General features: G+C 51.8%; 1 protein-coding gene across 4 annotated transcripts in view; it reads right to left on the bottom strand.

Moving 5' to 3' along the window:
- SLC6A1 (solute carrier family 6 member 1) overlaps window positions 1–15,050 on the bottom strand; it is a 44,413-nt gene extending 29,363 nt beyond the window's left edge. For 2 of the 4 annotated variants that reach the window (XM_059663580.1, XM_059663583.1), the window contains exon 1: window positions 14,881–15,050. The gene's annotated coding sequence lies outside the window, so the exon portion shown is untranslated. Of the gene's footprint in view, window positions 1–14,288; window positions 14,465–14,880 lie in introns of those variants that run through there. The other 2 variants (XM_059663579.1, XM_059663581.1) reach the window with 1 other exon arrangement.
- Window positions 15,051–20,869: the final 5,819 nt, after the last annotated feature.

Raw genomic sequence — 20,869 nt, 5'->3', positions numbered from 1 at the left:
GCTAATCCTTCTGTCCTATCTCCCCACCTACACTGTCTCCTCTGTACGAATGGAACCTGGGCCTTCAACTGCTTCTGCTTCCCCCAGCAGCTCAGTGCGAGACACAAACATGCTCTCCTGAATGCCCCCCTCTGGGGCAGTGACCTGTCTTGGAGAAGGAGGCACCATCTCCGAAGCAGTGCTGGGCTGGCAAGTGTTTAACCACGAGCTCTCATGAAAGCAAACAAAAGGCCGGATTTGGGGTGGCTGCTGACTCCTCTGGTGTGAATGCTCCTTTCACAGACGGGTGCCAGGTACCACCTCAAGGTCACAGGATTGTGAAGAGATGCCCACACTCTGCGAGTGGGCTCTTGATTGCTTCCCGTGAGGAGAGCTCCAGAAACCAGCTCCTGGGCTGGCACCAGTGCAGACGTCGCAGCTCTCGCGGGTGCAGCTGGCGGGAGGGGTTCAGAGCCCTTACGTGGATGCTGAGGAGTGGGGAGGGGTGGGAGAGAGTAAGGTGTGAAGGCGGAGGGGAAAAGAGCGTGAAGACAGAGAAGGCGAGAGGAAGACAGTAGCAGTGACAGGGGAAAGGGCACAGGAGGAACACAGGTACTCTGTGATCTCAGTGACCCTTTGGGAGACCCCCACGAGGTAGGGAGTCTACATTTAGCGATAAGAAACTTGTGGTTGGAAGAGCCCAAGCTCATAAGTAGTTGAGGAGCTGAAATTGAATCCCAGGCTGAAGGGCCTCCCCACTGACCTCCTTCAGTTGGTCCTAGCGGGACTTCAGCGTGGCCGCCATCAGTCTCGGCCTTCCAAGGAGGGCCCGAGGCATTGAGAACATTCCCCGAGCCAGGCACAATGAACCGTGGGTTCTCAGCCTTTGGGCCCTCTCAGTCCTGTTCCAGGCTGCTTCTTTCTTCCCACCTTCCTGTGGCCTGTGTGGGGAATGGTTGAGCATTTCCATTCTAGGGGGTGCCTCTGAAAAGGCCCTTGGCTCAACAGGCCAGAAAGGATTCATTCAGATCAGAAAACAAAAATGACCTGATGACCACCAGGCAATTTTTGCCTTTTACGAAACACTTGTAAGGAAACCAGGGGGTTAAATAACAGTTCTCTTTCGTCCAAGATATTGAAAGGCTCTGAAGGGCATTGGGATAAAGGCCCATTAAGATCCCAGATTTGGGAAAAAAAAAAACTTAATGCTGCAGGGACGAGCGGAACTCAATGGCGATCTCTAATAAATCACACCCAGACACACAGCCCCGGGGAAAGCTGACTCAGTGACACGATAGCACTTCGACGATGGTGGCCCTTCACATCTCCACAGCTCCTCACCAAGCGTCCACACCTGGACTCCATTTCCTCCTCTCAACAACTCTGCCGGCTTTATCAGCCCCATTCTAGAGGTGAACACACTGAAGCCCCAAAAGATAAACTGTCTGGACCAAGATCACACAAAGTCACAGTAAGAACTACCAGGGCCCTGGCCGGTTTGGCTCGGTGGATGGAGCGTTGGCCTGCGGACTGAAGGGTCGCAGGTTCAGTTCTGGCCATGGGCATATGCCCGGGTTGCGGGCTTGATCCCCAGTGGGGGACATGCGGGAGGCAGCCTATCGATGATTCTCTCTCATCATTGATGTTTCTATCTCTCTATCTCTCTTCTTCCTCTCTGAGATCAGTGAAAGTATATTTAAAAAAAAAAAAAAAGAACTACCAGGGATCTCAAACTAATGGCCTTCGGGCCACACGGGTCCCCCATGTGTTTGGTTCAGTGGCATCAGCCTAGAAATTTAAAATGTGGATTTTCATGCTTTGTGGGTACGTGTTTTCCCACTTACTACAAGTCCCACCATGACTGTCACCCTGTCCCTGACCTCTTTACTCATTTCTCTGACCTGCCTGGCCCTCAGTGGCCTTTGAGTCTGCAGTCCTAATACACATGGTGCAATCTAGTCACTCCAGAGCGCTCTCTAAGTGGTAGAAGTGGGACCAGGTTAGTGTGGACCCTTCCCTAGGGGATACGCGAATATCTTGGTGGGGGGTGATGTTTATAAAATCACACTCAGTATTATAATTTTGTATTTGGGAAACAACAAACCCTACTGTTATCGTAACATAAACTCGGTTGGATTAAAAAAAGTGTGGAGAGAACTGCTTTAGGATCATTTGCAAGAATAAAGAGGGTGTGTATTTTCAGTCGATTAAGGGTCAGATTCCAGGGTCTCAAATATTTCCCATAAGAGAAAGCTGATTTTCTTTTTAAAACACTTGAATGGATGCTCACTTCAGCCAATGCATCTGTTCTTGCTTCATTCACTTGGCTTTCAGACAGAATCTTTAGAGTATGAATACCCCCTTCTTTGTAAAGTGAAACATCCCATGTAGCATGAATAAACTACCCATTTGGGAAAATGGGATTTTTTTTTTTTTTTTTTTTTTTTTTTACTGAGCAAATATTCTTAAGTTCCATGCACAATAAACAATTTCAAGGGGTATTCAGAGATTTATTTTTCATGAGTCATGTCAGAGGCAGGCAGAACAAGGCAGTGGTTAAAGGCACTGGCCTGAGGGCAAGAAAACATGGTTTTGAGTCTTAGCCCAGGTGTTGTGTGACTGAAGGCTGGTCACCAACCTCTCTGAGACAAAGGTGATGATATCTACTTTAGGGCTGCCGTGAGGATTAAATGGGAGAATACGTAGTGGTTAGTAGAGGGCCTGGTACATGCTTGGGACCTGGTAGATATTATAAGAAGTCACCTGATTAGGTCTAGTATTATTTGTTTTCGTTGTTGTTGTTGTTGTTTTTTTTTTGTTGTTGTTTTTTTTTTATGGCTGTGGGAAAAAGTCCTGGGTAGAATGTCATCATTATCTTAACCTATAAGGCAATCAATGCAAGGGAATGGTGGGAACTCCTGGGAGATGCTGACCAAGTCAAATTCTCAGAGCAAACTGTTCATTAAACATAATTCCCAAAGTGGACATGTGTACCTATTCGGTAATTAGCACATCCACTCAAATCCTGGTTAAATGTCAACTGTCTTCATTTGTCCCCGACCCCTCGCTTGCCTGCACCGATGGACCCATCGAATCTGAGGTCTCAGGCTCATTGCTTCGCACCCTGTCATCCAGCCCCAGGGTGGGCAGTGGACCAATGGCCCTGCCGCTCCGGGAATACAGAAACAGGCTGCTATCTCTGGGGGTGGACTGGCCCAGAGAGGTTTGTGGAAACAAACAAAATGGTTGCTTTCCTCCAAGTAATCACGACCCCAGCTCTCACTGTTGCTCTCACTGAAATAGCCAAATGCTTGAGTCCAGCACCCTCTTTCTGCATCCAAAATGGAATGGGGTTGTCTGCCAGCTGTACTACATCTGTGCCAGCATGCAAATGATGAACTTGGGGTTTCTCAGGGTGTTAACCCCGTGCTCTCCAATCCCTGATTAGGAAAGTCAATATATTGTGCCAGTTGCGCAGGAGAGAAATGAAGAGTGTGGATGAGAGTGTTTCTTTTCCAAAGGGTTTGCAGCGTGGAGTCATTTAGATAACCAGCATAGAGAAAACACAACTTCCCCTAGCGTGGTTCACACCTAGGCTTTTAAGGACAGTGCACTGGTAGAGAGGGGCATCGATCATATTTTCCAAATGCAAAATATTTGTGCATATTTTTGGTGACGGGGAGCTGTTCATTCTGATATTCACCAGCCTGGAATGAAGAGCCTGTTACTTATCATTCTTATACTTACTTTAGCCATCTTTCAACCCCACAAATCAGAAGCAATGCATGGCTGAGAGCGGCCGGATCGAACCTTCTCCTAGCCTCTCCTCTCTGGTTAATAATAATAGCGACTACTGATTGAGCTATGCCCAAAAGTGGGGCTTGATGCTCTGCCTAGCTTATCTTAGTTGGTCTCACAACAACCAACTTAGTTGGTCTGTTATAATCTCCATTTTGCAGATGAGGACACTGAGGCTCAGAGAGGTGAAGTGACTTGCCCAGGGTCACACAGCTAGGGAGTGGGAGGAAGGGCTTTGACTTTGGCACCAAAGCTGAGGTTTGGCACTACCTTGCAGTCATCACAGCTCTCACTCTACCCAATTTGCAGATGTGCAAACTGAGGCTCAGAAAGGGTAAAGGGGTTGTCCATGGTTGCCTGGCCACCCAGAGAGGCCGGATTGGTGGTGCCTAGAGAAGAGAGTCGGTCCATCACATCTCCACGAGCACTCTCCTTAACAGCCTTTAGAGGGGCCTGGGTGCTCTTACTGCAAGGCTCAGAGCTGGCCCCCTTCTGGGACCTTAAACCACCAACTGCTCTCTCTGTCAGTGTCCCTTTCCAGCCTTTTCCTCCCCAACCCCAGGAAATAGTTTGGGGTTTAAGTCCCAGCTTCACCTTTGGCCTGCTTGTGTGACCTGGGGGACGAGCCACTTCACCTCTCTTCACCTCACTTTGTGCCTCCATGAAGAAGCGAAGGTGATTATCCCTTTCTGCCAAGGTCATAGGAAGGATGGAACTAGACAAAGCCCCACTAGCCCCGAGCATCCTGTATGGGGAATCTCAAACCCTAGACACAGTCCCCTCTGCTTTCTCGCTCGCTCCAGCAGCTCCCGAATCAGCATTCAACACACATCACTCTGCCTTGTACAACGCCATTATCTCCCGAGGACACAGGCTCCGTTGCCACAGCAACCAGAGTCCTTCCACCAACTCTATTTAATAATTTCTCAACAGTGGAGCTGGGCTGGCTTGGAGCAGGGGGAAGAGCACTGGGTTAGGGGTTAGAAGCTATGGGTCATGGTACCTGTGGACCTAGGTCTTCTCTCTGGGTCTCAGTTTACCCATCCATGCAGAGGAGTCTGAAATGGGTGGGTTTTGTGGCTTTCTCTGGTTGAGAAAATCCTGAGAAATAGCTTTTGAGGTCCAGGAAGTGGTGGTGGGGACGGGGGGCTAGAGCTACTGAAGAGGGGTTGGAGGTTTAGGGGCATTTAAAGTCCGCAAGAAGAGCCAGAAGCTGCCTTTGGTGACTGCATTCTCTCCTTCTGCTGACTTGCCTGCATGTCACTGTTCAGACACTATGCAATCTCTGGTGACCCACCATGTTCAGGGCTGCAGTTGGTTAGAAGACATGCTTTTTCTTGCAGTCATCGCAGCTCTCACTCTACCCAATTTGCAGATGTGCAAACTGAGGCTCAGAAAGGGTAAAGGGGTTGTCCATGGTTGCCTGGCCACCCAGAAAGGCCGGATTGGTGGTGCCTAGAGAAGAGAGTCGGTCCCCTACCCTGTCCCTCTGCCCCACTCAGTCCACGGCTGATCTTGCTCTGGCTCCCACCTGGGTGGCCTCTGGCTCTCACTTAAGGAGCCACACAATCAAAAGCAAAAGGTAAGTACCTACTATGTGTCCTCCACTATGCTGGCCACTGGAGACACAGAAACCTGGCATTCCCACTCTGAGGAAATTTATGGCTTTGACGGTGAGTAGCTCTTCAAAGCAGAAACAACACCTGGTTTACCTGATTTACAGTAGGGCCTGGTACACAGTAAGAGCTCAAAGTTTTATTTAGTCCAGTTGTTTGCCCACATCAGTTCCTGAAGGTACCTTGTCTAGATCCCCCCAGGGGTCTCCAAGAAAACCTCCCGGAGTAGCCATCTGTGGCTCCAGCTCCAAGGAGCCGCTGCAGACTCTGTGCTGGGAACAAGGCTGATGTGAATGAGGCTTTGTGACTCTTGTCTGGCTCCAAGGTCAGGGAGGAGGTGGTTCTGCGTTGGCCCAGGATGACGGCGCAGCTTATAGGCACAGCCATTGTAGCCCAGCGGTGCTACTTAACTCTTCTGGGTTGGCATTCTCATTTAATAGCCATGGCATAATAGTGCCACATCTGCTCTGGCAGTACTGGCATTCACTGCCATTTGAGAAAGGGCTCTTATCTTCCCAGTCATTAGTCTCAGGAGGCTATTATGGGGGAAATGGAAGGGGAAGTAGGGTGTGCAGCCTCCCTTCCTCGCCTGGGCACCAGGAGCAGCCCATCGTCCTATCCAGTCCAAACCTCTTGGCTTTATGGACAGAGAACGCGAAGCCCAGAGAGGGGAAGGACCCTGCCCACGGTCCCCAGCGGGCTCGAGGCCAGCAGACTGGGGGCTGCTCTCCGCTTCTTTCTTGGGTCTGCAAGCCCAGACCTTGGGGTCCCGCAGACCTGGATGTGTGTCCCAGCTCCGCCGCATGAAACAACCGCACGAGCTCAGTGGGCCTCAGTGTCCTTACTGAGGATCCCGGGACATGGCTTGTGAAGTGCTCCACTCAGGCCTAGCTGGTGTGGCTCAGCTGGTTGGAGCATCACCCTGTGCATCAAAAGGTGGCAGGTTCGATTCCTGGTCAGGGCACATACCCAGGTTTCAGATTCGATCCTTAGTTGGGGTGCATGTGGGAGGCAACTGGTCAATGTTTCTCCCTCACACTGAGGTCTCGCTCTCTTTCTCTCTCCCCTTTTCGCTTCCCCCTTCCCTCCCTCTCCTTTCCTCTCTCTCTAAAATCAATGGAAGCATGTTCTTGGTGAAGATTAAAAAAAGTGCTCCGCTCAGTGCCTGGCTCACAATCAGAACTCAAAACTGAGGCTTGTATGTATCTGATTATTTGGGGTCACCATGCTGAACCAGCCTGTTAAAGGGGTACATGTAAGACATGCACTTAAATGCCATCTTCACAGAATCCTCTCCAGTAAGCCTACTTCTTCCCCATCCCCAAGTCCACTTCTGTTTTTTAATCATAGGTGGGTCCTTGACCTCAAGCTTTGGAAATATCCCACATGGGAGCAAAGGGGTTCGGGCTGCAGCAAGGCTGAAGCACAGGACGGAGCACAGACAGAGCATGGGGGGCCAGTGGCCTTTGTTCTGGGCACCTCGGAGCTCGAGGTTCCACCTCCTTGGCCTCAGGGTGGTCCTCCTGCTGATGGGGACAGTAGCAGGGACAGTAGCACCTGTTCCCTAGCATCGTTCTCACCAGCCTCAGGCAGCCCCGGACTGGTGCCTAGGAGGCTCTCCGTAGTTGGTGGTTGGGGCCAGGCTGGCCACAGAGACACAGCAAGCCCGTGGGTGTCCCTGCCTCCCCCAACACCCCAGAGGTAAGCTCCTAGAATTTGTGATACTTCACAGTCTTCAGCATGGATAGCATTTCAAGGCCAAGGGGAAGGTGCAATCACTGCCAGGCTGCGTGGTTCCCATTCCATACTTCCTCCCTTCCCTACCATCTTGTCTGGACATGGCTCAGCACCACACAGCCCATTCCTCTAGGGCCCTGGTCAGCAAACTGCGGCTCGCGAGCCACATGCGGCTTGTTGGCCCCTTGAGTGTGGCTCTTCCACAAAATACCGACTTCTGCGCATGGGCCATGAAGTTTCAATCGCACTGTACGTGCGCGCCTGCACGTGGTATTTTGTGGAAGAGCCACACTCAAGGGGCCAAAGAGCCATATGTGGCTCGCGAGCTGCAGTTTGCCGGCCACTGCTCTAAGGCAGTGGTTCTCAACCTTGGCTGCACATTAGAATCTTTTTAAAATCCTGATTTCTGGGCCTCGTCCTCCGGAAATTCTGTTTCTTTGTTATGGGGTGGGGCCACAACATTAGTAACAAAGAAACACAGAATTTCTGGAGGATGAGGCCCAGAAATCAGGATTTTAAAAAGATTCCCAGGTGATTCTAATGTGCAGCCAAGGTTGAGAACCACTGCTCTAGGGGGTCCCAAATGTTCTGAGGCTCATGTTTGAACACTTCCCCACACCTTCCTGGTTATCAAGGCCCTTAGATCCTTCTAGACCAATGGTTCTCAACCTTCCTAATGCCGTGAACCTTTAATACAGTTCCTCATGTTGTGGTGACCCCCAATTTCACTGTTACAGATTGAACATAAGCATAGTGATTAATCACAAAAAACAACATGTAATTATATGTGTTTTCCGATGGTCTTAGGTGACCCCTGTGAAAGGGTCGTTCGACCCTCAAAGGGGTCGCGACCCACAGGTTGAGAACTGCTGTTCTAGACAATCTTGCGGAGTCCCTAGCGTTCATTTTCACTGAAACACATCTAGATAAGCACAGCTGTGCACTCACATGTGTGCCTGAGAAAATCATCCCTTCCTTGCCGCCCAAGTCCTGCCACCACTGGGGGCTCCCTGACCAAATGAGTACACGTCAGACCCCAAACTCTGGGTGTGACCGAGGACATGTTAGTCTCCAGCCAGAGCTCAGGTAAGATGCCATAGCTCTTTTCTCCTAAACCTCATGGCTGTGTCTCCCCACACTATTCTGCATCTCCATCACTTTGTGCTCTGCCTCCTAGAGATCCAAGCTTGTCTGGGCACCTTCTCAAGGGGGCACCTTCTCAAGGGGCTACCTGGTGAGTCTGGATTTGGGTTTTGTAAAGGTGCTTCCTATCAGCTGGAAACCAGAGGTTTGTGGTAACAGTGTTCTGGGCAGATATCTTGAGTCTCAGTTTCCCCATCCCAAAAGATGGAGATAACGGTAATAAATTATTTTCACTTGGAGCTCCCAGGATCATTGCATGCTTCAATGGAGAAGTACTCAATGGAATCCTACATAAATGTTAAGTGTGAATGTGCTCAGGTGGTATGCAAAGAGTCAAAGTCATTCTGATTTGAACTTTATGAGAAAACTGGCTTTTAAAAAATTGCATATTTTTATTTGAGAGAAGATTCTGCTGCAGGATATCAAGGACCATATTTTCTTCCCCTAGAATACTTCACACAGGATCAAAAGAAAGAACGACTACATGAGCTTTTTCTTTTTTTTTTCTTTTGGGGCACACTGTAAAGTGCTATTCTGATGTCCAGGAATCTATCTATCTATATAAAACCCTAATATGCAAATAGAATGGAACAACTGAACAACTGGTTGCTATGATGTGCGCTGACCACCAGGGGGCGCGCACAGAACAACGCGGGTGTCAGCAGCAGGCAGCAGAGCGTGGGGAACGTGGTGGGCGTCGGCCACAGCGGGATAGTGAGCAGGTGAGCGGGGGGTGCCAGACCAAGGCGGGGCACCAGTCACTGTTATTGGGGTGAGCCCCTGGTGGTTATTGAAAATTCTTTGTTCCCATGCGCTGTGGTCCTGCCCAGCACTCACACCTGCTGCCGGTGCCCAACGCTGGCCCCAATCGCTTGGCGCTGTCAGCAGGTGCAAATACCTGCTGCTGGCGCCAGCTCAAATAGCTCCACGCCGTCAGCAGGTGCGAGTGGGGCTGGTGCCATCAGCATATGGGAGCAGGGACAGCTGGCGCAGAGCTGCCAGCACAGAGGACCAGGGGGCCCGCGGAAGGGGCCAGGCGGGGGCGTAAAGGATGGGCCAAGACCCAACCCTGTGTCCACTGCAGTCTCGCGGCCCACAGTTCCTTTCAAGGTGCACGAATTCGTGCACTGGCCCCTCGCTCGCGCGCGCATGTATATATAAAAGGCTAAGCAACCATCGGACCATCTGACCAGTTGGTAGGTATGACATGCACTGACCCCCAAGGGGCAGACACTCAACAGGAGCTGCGGTGACTTGGCAGCAGTGGTTCTTGAGTGACGCACCCAGAACCAGAGAGGAGGGAGCACAATTCCACCTTCAGCCAGGTGTGGGTTATGTTGTTGCTGGGGCATGGTCGGCCCCGAGTCTGGTTTACTGCCGAGCTGTGGTGACACAGATGCCCTCTGAGCCACAGTGCCACCGCAGGTGCAGCCAGCCAAGGAGAGATCATGGGAGGTTGGCTCCAGAGAGTGTCTGGCCCCTCTCCCCCAGTCCCGCCCCGCTGGCCACCTTCTAATTAATTTCTTTTCAATCTGCATAAATCCATGCACTGGGCCACTAGTATTGTTATAAGCACTAAGTGCCAGCAAATGGCAATACTGATACCTAATATTATTGCTCACTTCCTGGTGGATGCTGCCCTCTCCCTGCACAGAACCTTCTTACCAAACAATTAAGGCCAGGAAAGCAACCTGCTGTCAATGTCTTTCTGGGCATCTTTGACCTTGAATGTCCCTCTGGCTAGAGCTCAGTTATCTCAAGAGCTGGCATGTGACACTGATCTTGCAGACACTATGCATTTGACAGGTGGGCAGAGCCGCAGGTCACTGTCCAAGGCAGCATCCCCCAGCCTGGCCTGTTTGCCAGGATCCCGTCCGGCCCTGGGAGCTGGGGACCCCTTTTGCCAAGGGTCAAGCCCAAGAGGGCCCCTGGACCCCGAATGTGGCTCGTTCCACCTGGCCGCACACCCCCTGCTTTCAGAGCACCACAGCCAATCGTTCTGCAAGACCTGGCCTCCTTGTAATTTCCAATTTGTGAGAAATGTAAAAATAGAAGGCCATTCGCTGCAGGCAGCTTGCATCAAATCGGATGCCACTTTCGTGTCATGTCTGATCACGGTAAACAGAGCTGATGGCTTTGTCGGCTGTTCTCAGTGGCTTCCAGAGCAGCGAGAGGCTGATGACAAATTGGGGGACACCTAAGAATGAAGGAAAGATGGCTGGGTGCATAATGTCAACACCAGCTTTAAATGAATTTAAAGTCTAGGTTATGAATATGTTGTAATAGGCTGGGCACCTGAGTGCGAATTCCAGTTCTGCAACTTAGCAGCTGACGGACGCTGGGCACAAATCCATCATCTTTGGGCCTCAGCTTCCCCAGTTATTAAACAGTGGCTGTCAAGCCATCAGCCTCTCAGAGCTGTGGGAAAACTCCACTGACAGAAAAGGAACGGGGAAATGCTTTCTAACTGTCCAGCTTCTTGAATGGGGAGTTGTGGTCCGTGCTAAGTGACAAAACCAGGGGCTTTTATGTGGTGGTTGAGTTGGGGCTCCAGGGCCATTTAGAAGCCCAGTGAGGCTACAGCAAGCACCCTAACCTCTCTCTTGTCTGTCTCTTCATCTGTACAGGGGCAATTCTACTATATGCCTCACAGGGTTTTGTGAAAATTAAATGCAATAATATAAGTACACAGTACACAGCACATCCCTTGGCAGATCATCAACTGTTAGTTATTACTGTCATCTATGATATTGTCATTGGAAAAATATTGAGTGGGATTTTTTTCTTCTGTTGATGATTGAATCCCAAGCCTGTGCTGAAATATCACAGCTTGCATTCACACCTACCGTCTATGCCAGGCAACCCTTGTCTCTGCTGTGAGCTGGCTTCCCACTCACTCCCACGTCCCCATCCCCTCCTCCTGAAGGCTCCGGGTGAGCTCGGAGGGAACATGCTGGAGCACATTTCCTGGAAAGCCTTCTTTTTGGGTCCAAGATCTGGCCTCCTACCCTTTTCCCCTCTCAAGTACCACTCTTTCCCCTCCAGCTACCAGTGACCTTCAGAGAATGGGGGAAAGGTGACAAAAAAGGCTGCCGACATGGGGCTCATGTGAGGAGCTAGAGCCGAGGAATGCTGCAGGGCAATGGACAGACGTCTGATGATCGATCTCCTCCTTCCTGAGAAGGCTGCTCTTTGCAGCTGGAGTCAATTCAAGGTTGTTTTCATTGTGCCAAAGGCTGTGTTCAGCCTACCATTCTCTGGGCACAGAGAAGCTGGGGTGAATTGAAGAGGCAGTTCTGATGCAGGCAAAGACAGGCCTGAAGCTGGGCACACCTCCGGCGAGGGGACAGGGACAGGCTTGGGCATCCCACCTGCTCCCAAGGACAAAGGGGATGTATGTTGGGATATGGGGCGCTAAAGGCGGCAAGCAAGGATTAATAGATAGGGGTTGACACTCAGCCTGTGATGCACACACAAGCAACCAAGGGGAGAAAAGATGTGTCCAAATTCCAAGTGGTTTGGGTCATCGCTATCTTCACGGTTAGGAAGTGTCTCTATGAGATGGTGAGAAGCCGCTTGCCACTTAGGCTTTATTTAATGTTGCTCTTAGGATAAGCCGGGAGGGTAGAGGAGCCGCTTGATGGCAGGCCTAAGGGGCCTCACTGTCAATCATCGAACCCCGACCATCACCTAACCACATCACTTTAGGGAAGTGACAACCTAGGCCTAGAGACTCAGCAGTGAGGCAAGTTTTGGCTGGGAAATTAGACGAGCAGGGTTCAAATCCCTGCCCCCAACCCCTTCTAGCTGTGTGACCTTGGGCAAGTCACTCCCCCCCGCTGAACTAGTTTCCTCACCTCTGCAGGGGAGGATGAGAACTGGACCTGCCGCACACGGTTATTGTAGGAATGACAAGCTGGGCACACTGGGAGCTCCATTTCTTCCTTTCAGCGGGGACGAGAACTTACTCAAGGTCACCTGGCCAGAAAATGGCAGCACCTCAGCTCAAAGCCAACCCATCCAGGGCTCATTCCTGGTTGCGGTCTCCGAAGCTACCTTTTTATAGCCTTCCTGGCTCCGTGACACTGGACCATACTGTAGGTAGGTCCATGCTAGTGCTGTCATCACCTTCCATCCATGCTGGCTTTATTCTAAGACACGTGCTGAGTGCCAGCTGTGTGCTGGGCCACGCATAAACACATCCATAGCCTTGCAGCTCCTGGTTGCCAGGCATGTGCCATCCGGGGAGCAACAGAGCTGCTGCGCTCCTTTCAGCTTGGATGGACTTGGTTTTGTCTTTGTCATCACCCTCTGAGTTGCCTCCTCCTTGGCCTCTAGAAGCCCCTCCCAGCCCCACCAGGAGTTCCCAAGGGACCTACTTCTCACCCAGCTTCCAACCCTGGCAGGGAGAGTCACACATCAGAAGGGACGGCTCCTGCTTTCTCTCCCAAGCAGCTGCCCCTCTCCTGTGTGGTTCTTAGGGATCGCCTCACTCTCCGGATGCTCCGCCACACAAGCCAAGCTGTGTGTCCCGGCTGAACTCACTGTTTGTCCTTCAAGGGCTGGCTACTGAGCCAGTGCTTGGCTGGAGAGAGAGCGCTTCCTTTGTTTGCTGCCGGCCTTACAATTTATTTCTGAGGCTAAGAGGAGGCTCAGCCATTTTGCCCTGGTTGCTCTGGGAAAGGCCCCTCCCACTCCTTGCTCCAAAGAGAGAGACAGAGGGTGCAAGAAGCCTCAGTCCCACTGACCTCCTTTGTTCTGGATTTGGGAGTTGGGGTAGTCTTTTCAGAGTCCATTATGAATACATTTCCCCCAAAGTTCCCGAAGACAAAAGCTAGGCAATGCCTAGCACCCAACAACTGCGCTCTCACCAAGCACCCACCTTGTGTCACAGAAAAATGGTCAGTCCCCAAGTCTATTCACAGAGTCTGACAGTCTCTGATTCTGAGGGTGTCACCAAAGCCCAAAGCCAAGCCTCCCCCCAGTGCGGATGAGGCTGAGTTTCCTAAGAGAGGCAGGTGAAGCTCCAGCTTCACATTAGGAAGACACGGGGTGTTATTTGGTGTTTTAAAATCCAATTTTCTCATTGGGGTTCACATCTATTTTGGGAGGATATTAGCTCAGACCCTCAGTGGGGGCTGGCGAGTCTGAGTCCCTTGTCTGAAGGCCAAGCCAAGCTGTAACACGGCGTCTGTGGTTGCCACTCTGGGGATGTGGGGCACAAGGAGACCTGATGGCCTTTGCCTAGGGGTAGCCACAGCAGGCAGTCGCCTCTTTCCCCCAAGACCCGGGAGTAAACGCCAGGGAACATGGCAAGGTTAGAGCAGTCCCGCGGTGGCAAGTGGACACAGTTCTCTAAACCTGGGCTGGAGCCGCCTCACCCCACACCCCCAAGGGAAAGGAGTGGGGGGAGCAGCAGAGCTTGTGTGCGCTCAGCCCAGGCTGCGGGGTGTTTTTTAGCCAGCATTTCTTGAGAGCTGGAGCTGCCCCGGGGTTGGAAGGAGGTGTCCCATCCCCAAGTTGCTGGCCTCCTTAGCCCTTGGAGAAAAAATGAGGGGCATGGATTTCTCTCTACGCAGCTGACCCTGAGCCCGAAAAGTGGCGCCCGGTCCCCCGAGCATTCACTCTCGGGTCCCCCACTATCCCCTGTCCCCTAGGAAATGGACGCGACGCTTCGACGGCTCCAGCAGAGTCCAACACCAGCCCGGGAGTCCCAGGGGCCCCGAGACAAGAAAAAGGCATGTGATTCCGGTGACCCGCCCGCGAGCCCTCCCCCTCCCACTCCCCGCGGCCTCCGAGCCTCCCGGGGGGCGGGGGGGGGGGTGGTGGTAAAGGCCAGTAGGTGCATCGACGGGCAGAGCGGCGGCGCCCTGGCTTGCCCGAGGCAAGGTGCGGGGGTTGGCATCTCCAGTGCCCGCCCACCCCGTCGGGCCCGCAGCGGCGGCTCGGGGCGCCCGGCCGTCCAGGTCTCTGCGCCCTGCGCCCCGCGCCCCGACGCCGGCCGTCCGTTCCTACCTGCGGCCGGGGCTGCGCTGCCCGCGGCGGGCGCTGCGCTGGCAGCTCGGCCACGCCGGTGAGCTCCGGCTCCGGCCGCGCTGCGCTCCCGTATCCGTGCCTCCTCGGCTCCGCGCAGCTGGCCCGCAACCTCGCCGCTCGCTGGGTCTTTCGAGGGCGGGCGGAGGAACGCGGGGAAGCGGGGGGTGGGGGAGCGCGGCGCGGGGCGGGAAACGTGGGAGGGGGCGGGGCCGCCGCGCAGGAGCCCGCCCACCCGGGGAGGGGCTTGGCCCGCCCTCCGCCCCCACCCCGTCCACCTCCCCACGGCCCCCTTCCCCCTGGCCCGGCTGCGGGCCGCCCTCCGGCTGCCTCCGCGATACATCTGTCAGCAGCCTTCGCCCTTTCCTCCCCGCTTCTCCCCTTCCTTTCCTCTCCATCCGACCGCTTTCTCCCATTTCCCCCTCCATTTCTTCCCTCAACCTCGTCCCTGCTTCTCCCCTCTGTTTCTTCGCTCTCCCCTCTCCCCACTTCCTCTCTGCTGTCTGGCTGGTTCCCCTCTCTCTCCCTCCTCTCACTCTTCCCCTCTCCTTCAGTCTGTTGCCCTCTTCCCTACTTTGGCTTTGGGGTCCTCAGCCTGTCTTGATCGCAGTCTCCCAGTCCTTTTCAACATGGATTGCTCTCTTGGGTTTTCTCTTTCCACCTTGCAGGGCTGCTTCTGTTGGTCTGTCCTTTTTGCTTCTCTTTCTCTGGGCCCTTGGCTTCTGTAAGGTTACAGGGCCCTCAGTATGGGTGTGGGGTGGGCTCCTGCCCCTTCTCTGCCTCCCCTTATCCCCCCCACCCCCACAGCAGCCTTCCCTGTTACAAGGGGAACCCAGCTTCTGATCTGGAGCTGACAGCCTCTTGGGACCAGGCTGGGTGTGTGCATGTGGTAGGGAGCGGAAGGTTGGAAGGACGCCCTGTCTGCTGCTGCCAGGGGTTGATCATGGAGACACAAATGGCTATGTGTGTGGATGGACAGATGGATAAACAGATGACAGAAAAGGAAAACACAGCCTGGGAAAAACACCCAGGGATGACGGCAGAATCCCGGGACACTCTCCTCTTTCTAGTCCTTGAGGTTTGACGGATTGCCCCAGAGAAGCCTTCCTCCCAGCCAACCCCAGGCTAGTGCCTAAGGACTCCTTCCCTTCCCTTTGCCAAGTCCTAACCACTTCTTCCTTCCACAAGTGGGGCCATGACTGCATTTCCCTCTGGGTCTCCTAAGGACTCCTTCTCTCCAGCCTGGATCTACTCTTCATCTCTTCTCTCTGCCCCCAGGGCTGGCATTTGCTGATTGGCTTCCCATCCCCCCACCTTGCCCCACACTCTGCTCATCCAGCCTGGGATCCCACAACACGCAATGCTCCCCCGTCTTCTCTTGTCTCTTTCCCTACACTCTTAACCACGTACATGAAACCTTCATGTCTTTCTTGACCCACCCATTCCTTCCCCCTCACAGGTCACCAGGTCCCTGGTGACCTCCACCAGTTCTTCACATAAATATGTGTTGAGCTCCGTCTACTTGCCAGGCACTGTCCTAGGCTATGGAGACACATCAGTGGACAAGACAGACAGCCCACTGACCTCAAGGTGGCCCTGGACCAACATGGAAGACAGGCTTTTTTTATTGATTTTTTTTACCGACAGGAAGGGAGAGGGATAGAGGGTTAGAAACAGTGATGAGAGAGAAACATCAATCAGCTGCCTCCTGCACACCCCCTACTGGGGATGTGCCCACAACCATGGTACATGCCCTTGACCAGAATCGTACCTGGGACCCTTCAGTCTGCAGGCCAACGCTCTATCCACTGAGCCAAACCGGTTAGGGCTGGAAGACAGGCTTTTGTCAAATAATCACACAAGCCCAGAGTGACAAGATCTGCCAGGAGCACACATTTCAGGAGCTCCCTATTCAATTTGGGGTGGTCAGGGGAGGTTTCTTCAAGGAAGTACCATTTGAGCCATTTGTGGTCCAAAGGATGAATAGGAACCCTCTGAATGGAGATGTGGGGCACAGCTTTGAGCAAGGGTATGAAGCTAACAATGATGGAAGCTATTTTTGCTTGCCTGATATCCAACTTCTTTAAGTGATAGCACCTCAATTTTAATTTAGGGAACTTCCCCTCTTTCACTCAAATTTATATGTTTGGGTGGGGTTCCTTCCTTCCAGAGGTGGGTGGGCACGTGACCTAGGCACAGCCAGAGCACATTACCATGACCTTAGTTGGTATGTGACATATGCTGGGTCAGTGAGAGCTCTCCCTGGGAGTTTTGCTAAAATTATCGTCAAACAGAAGCTTGATCTCTGCCTTGGTTCCTCAACCTGCAGCTGCTAGCAGCTGTCTTTGTCACATCTTGAGCAGACCTACCTGAGAATGAAGTCCACATAGAGGAAGGCAGACCTAAGAGATGGAGTAGCCTAAGGCCTGATGACTATTGTTTGATTCCCTGGATTCAGCCATGCCTGAAGGCATTCCAGTTATATAAATGTCATTAAGTTTCTTTTTGTCACTTATGCAAGCCTGAATTCATTTTATGTGGCTTAAAACCAAAAATAGTCCTGATGAATCCAATACTGGATTAAGAAATATGAAGGATTAGTGAGATAAAGGAATAATAATAACCATTGCCATCCGCCTTCCTGCCTTCAGATTTCCTGAACAGCTTCACACACACAATTTGTCTCTTTTTTTCTGTATTCCTGATCAGAAATTAATTCCCTCTATTTTCATTGCTCTAAATGTGTTTTGCCTACATATGAAAGCAAACTCTGGCTGTCAGGTCAATTTCATAGGCTGACTATTTGATGGTGGAATTATCTCCACTAGATTCTCTGCTCCCTGCCCACTCCCCCATGACTGTCCAGTATCTGTCTGCACATCTCCAGTGATGGGGACTTCATTATCCTACCAGGCAAATAGTTTCAACCAACCAACTCTTACATTGGTTGAGTTCTTAGATAAGGCACACTATACTATGGAAGTTGAGGTGGCTGCATGCAAGGCCTCTGTGTCCTTCCCAAAAACCCAGGTTAAGGTCTTCCAGAGCAGCGGTCGCCAGCCTTGCGGACCTCACGGACCACCAGTGGTCCGCGGACCACCGGTTGGTTAATACTGTTCCAGAGAACTCACATGCATTTTTCCATAGACTAGAGTGATGGGTTCTCTTAAGCAGGGCTCCTAAAATACGGGCTGACGACCATTGGTGGTAACTAAGATGATTTTCAGTGTAGTGGAAAAACTTGGGATGCAAAAGCTCTTTCATATTCATCTTTCTGTAACATCCTTGTGATTTCTGTCCATGAGCAAGTCTCAGGACTTCTGTAGCTGGTTTGCAAATGACTAAAAGTTTGAGTAGCCTAATTTAGAGGAGCATTTCACCCATGTACTTATTCACTCAACAAATGTTTATTGAGTATCTCTGAGCTTGAGGCACAGGGAAGTCTAGACAAAGAGATAACACAGTTGATGGGAGATTCCACTAGAGAGAGCAGGGCCTGAGCATGGAATTAGACTTGACTTGGTGAGGGGTGGCGGTGGCGGGGGACACTGGAGAGGCATTGAGTGCTGGAGCATAAGAGTGAAGTGGGGTTTAAGAGAGCTGAGGTGCATTAAAGGAGAGAAAACTGGAAGCCAGAAGACCAGCAGGGGCAGTTAAATATTGTAAATGTGACATGAGAAGGGCTGGCACCAAGCAGAGTCCCCAGCACACAGTAGGCACTCAGTAAATGGTTGAATGATGGTTGTTATATTTTGTTATAGTCCTCTCCTCTTCTTGACTTGAGGCAATTCATTGAGTCATAGATTTACAGCGTGTCAGACTGGAAAAGGCCCTTAGCTATTACCTAATCGAATTATTTTATTTTAGAAATGGGTAAACTGACCCAGAGAAAGGCACTGACTTGCCTGAGGGCACCTACCTATCAGGTGGCAGAGCCAGGAAGATGATGACTACTAGTTACATTTTGGAGCACTTGCTGTGTGCTCATCACTGACACATGAGGAAACAGAGACCTAGAGAGTCACTAGCCCAAAGTCACACAGTAGGAGACAGGCAGAGCTGGGGTCCAGCACGGGCCCAGCCAACACCAAGGCCAGTGCTCTGGGCCATAAAACTCCTTATTCTTGCCCCTGGGGCTTCCCTGCCACACAGACAGCCATTAGGCCACAGGTGGCGCTGCGAGATCAGGATGCCCAGGTCTGTCACTGACCCTTTCCGTGTGACCTCAGGCAAGTCCCCTCCTCTCTCTGAGCCCCAGGTTCCTCCCAGTGTATTAAAGAGATTGCGCTTCCTGGCTGCCATCCCAAGTCACCAGGCTGCTGAATGAGGCCGCAGGGGAGGCCATGCCAGCATCTGCTCCCCACCGCCTTGCCCAGGCCTCCTACTTGCACCCCATTAGCTGCTCAGTCTCCATGCACAATAGAATTCCATCTTCCAGCGTCTCCAAAATTATAGCAAGACTGGGAAGCCTACCTTCCCCCTAAGAAAACATCTCCTGTGGGGAAACGGCTTCATGTTTGTTTACTGAAGGGAGGTTATTACTTTAACCACACTCCCTCCATGCCAGAAATTCCCCCATTAGCAAAAGCACCGCTGAATTAATGTTTGCAACCACTTGAAAACCCACAATAAACCTCGCGGGAGATAATAGGACATAAGATCATTTTGTTATCCTGTCCAAGTCATGCTGGGACAGATCCCTGGCAGTGGTCTCACTGCTGAACGTTCAAATATTTGTGTGTGTCATACTGTGCTGGGTTCAATACTTTACCATGTCCCCAGACTGCTGCTTTCAAAGAGGCAACCCCCAAAAGATGGGTGGGGAGCAGCTGCTGAGAATTAGCTTGTCTCCGAGTAGGTGACCCAATAAATACTTCTCCACACCCTGCAGCATTGCGGGTAATGTGCTGGCTTTGGAACTAGACAGACCTTAAATAAGTGATCTCACCTTTCTTGGGCTCAGTTTCCTCCTCTGTAAAATGGGAATAATAATGGCATCTACCTGCCAAGGTTGCTACAGAAGGCCAGGTAATGCTCTGGTGCATGATAAATGTTCAATATACTTTCATTATGCCGCTGCCTTTCACGGGGAATTGCCCTGCCCTGCCTCCCAGTTGACAAGATTCTAACTGAGGGTTGAAGGCAATCTCCAATGTTACCACCTCCTGATTTTTGCCCAACTGCGTATTATTTCTAGCTATTTTTTATGTGAATAAATGTAACATGTCAGACCTTTGTAAGGATTTTTTTGGCCTCATCTATAAAGCATTAATATGTGTGCATATGTGAGCATGCGCTCTAGTTCAATAAGAAAGGGCTAAATAGCACACCACCCCCTTATCAGCTGTGGCACCTCAGGCAACTTGCTGTGTGCCTGCTTCCTTGGATCAGGAAGACGATGGATACCCAGTGCCCTGTGCCCATTCCTGAACCAGTCTTTGTGGTGAGGGGTATTTGATGCTCTCTTTGGCCAAGCCTGGGTCACATGTACTCCATTTCCATGGAAGCTGGGGTGGGATCAGCCCACCCGAACCACGGACCAGGCACTGTACTCAGCCCTTTGTGTGTTTGAACTCAATCCTCACCAGACCTATGTGGGAGGTCTTATCCTTGTCACCCATCATATAAAGAATAGAGGCTCACCAAGGCAGGATTCAAGTCCACACACAACCACAGTCTGACCAGGAGACTATCCTATGTCCTGTTCAAACTGAGTTTGGAAGAAGCCATCCCCACCTTCCCCCATCGAGGGGTTGTAACCAGCTCAGGAGAAAAACGGTTGCTGAACAGCAAAACCTCTAAATGTCCAAATACCACCTTAAAGCTTGACCTTAACCTAGGGATCCCTGGAGAAGGATGCAATCAGATCTGATCTTAGGAATAAGTTCCTTCTGGAAGATTTGCTGCTGGTGCCCAAAGTTTCTGTTTGAGTGTCTGGATCTTGGCTTCAGAGGGGTCCGTTGTTTGGGTTTTCCCAGGAGCAGACCCGGGGACAGGACTTGAGTGCGAGCGGTTTATTTGGGAGGCGCAGGGAGCCGGGTAGGGAAGTGGATGTGAGATTGGGAAGGGAAGGCAACGCTTTTGGGGTACACGGCCCAGCCAGCTACTTGGTGGGCAACTGACACTTAATTCCAGCAGGGAAACTCTAGGAAACAGTGTATGCCGTGTACTTCAGAACTATCCCACCCCGGGGAGAGGGGGCTGGGTATTTGTACACCAGCTGATGCCAGCCATTGGATGAGGCCTGCTCCGAGGGTGTTAATTTCCTGGAACTTCTGGACCAGTGAGCACTTGGCAGAGCAGCCTTCTGAAGTCGTGTCGTGGGAAAGCCCCCAGGCACAGAGATGCAGGTTTCAGAGTGAGAGGCCAGCCAGAGCCCCTGGGGAAGGTCAGACCCAAGGTCATGGGTGACACACTGTGTCTCCTCCAGGAGGGAAGGGGTGGGCACTGCAAAGGTAGCTGATGCCTGGTAGGGCTGAGCCATGGAGCATTACCCTGAGTCTACTCAACCTTATTCATTTTCTGGAATTTTTGCCTTCCAAGAATAAGGGGCCGTTATGGTG

The sequence above is a fragment of the Myotis daubentonii genome, chromosome 14 (genome assembly GCF_963259705.1).
Source record: "Myotis daubentonii chromosome 14, mMyoDau2.1, whole genome shotgun sequence".
Lineage (NCBI taxonomy): Eukaryota > Metazoa > Chordata > Mammalia > Chiroptera > Vespertilionidae > Myotis > Myotis daubentonii.
Note: the sequence above shows the minus strand (reverse complement) of the source record. Positions and strands in the feature narration are given on the sequence as shown.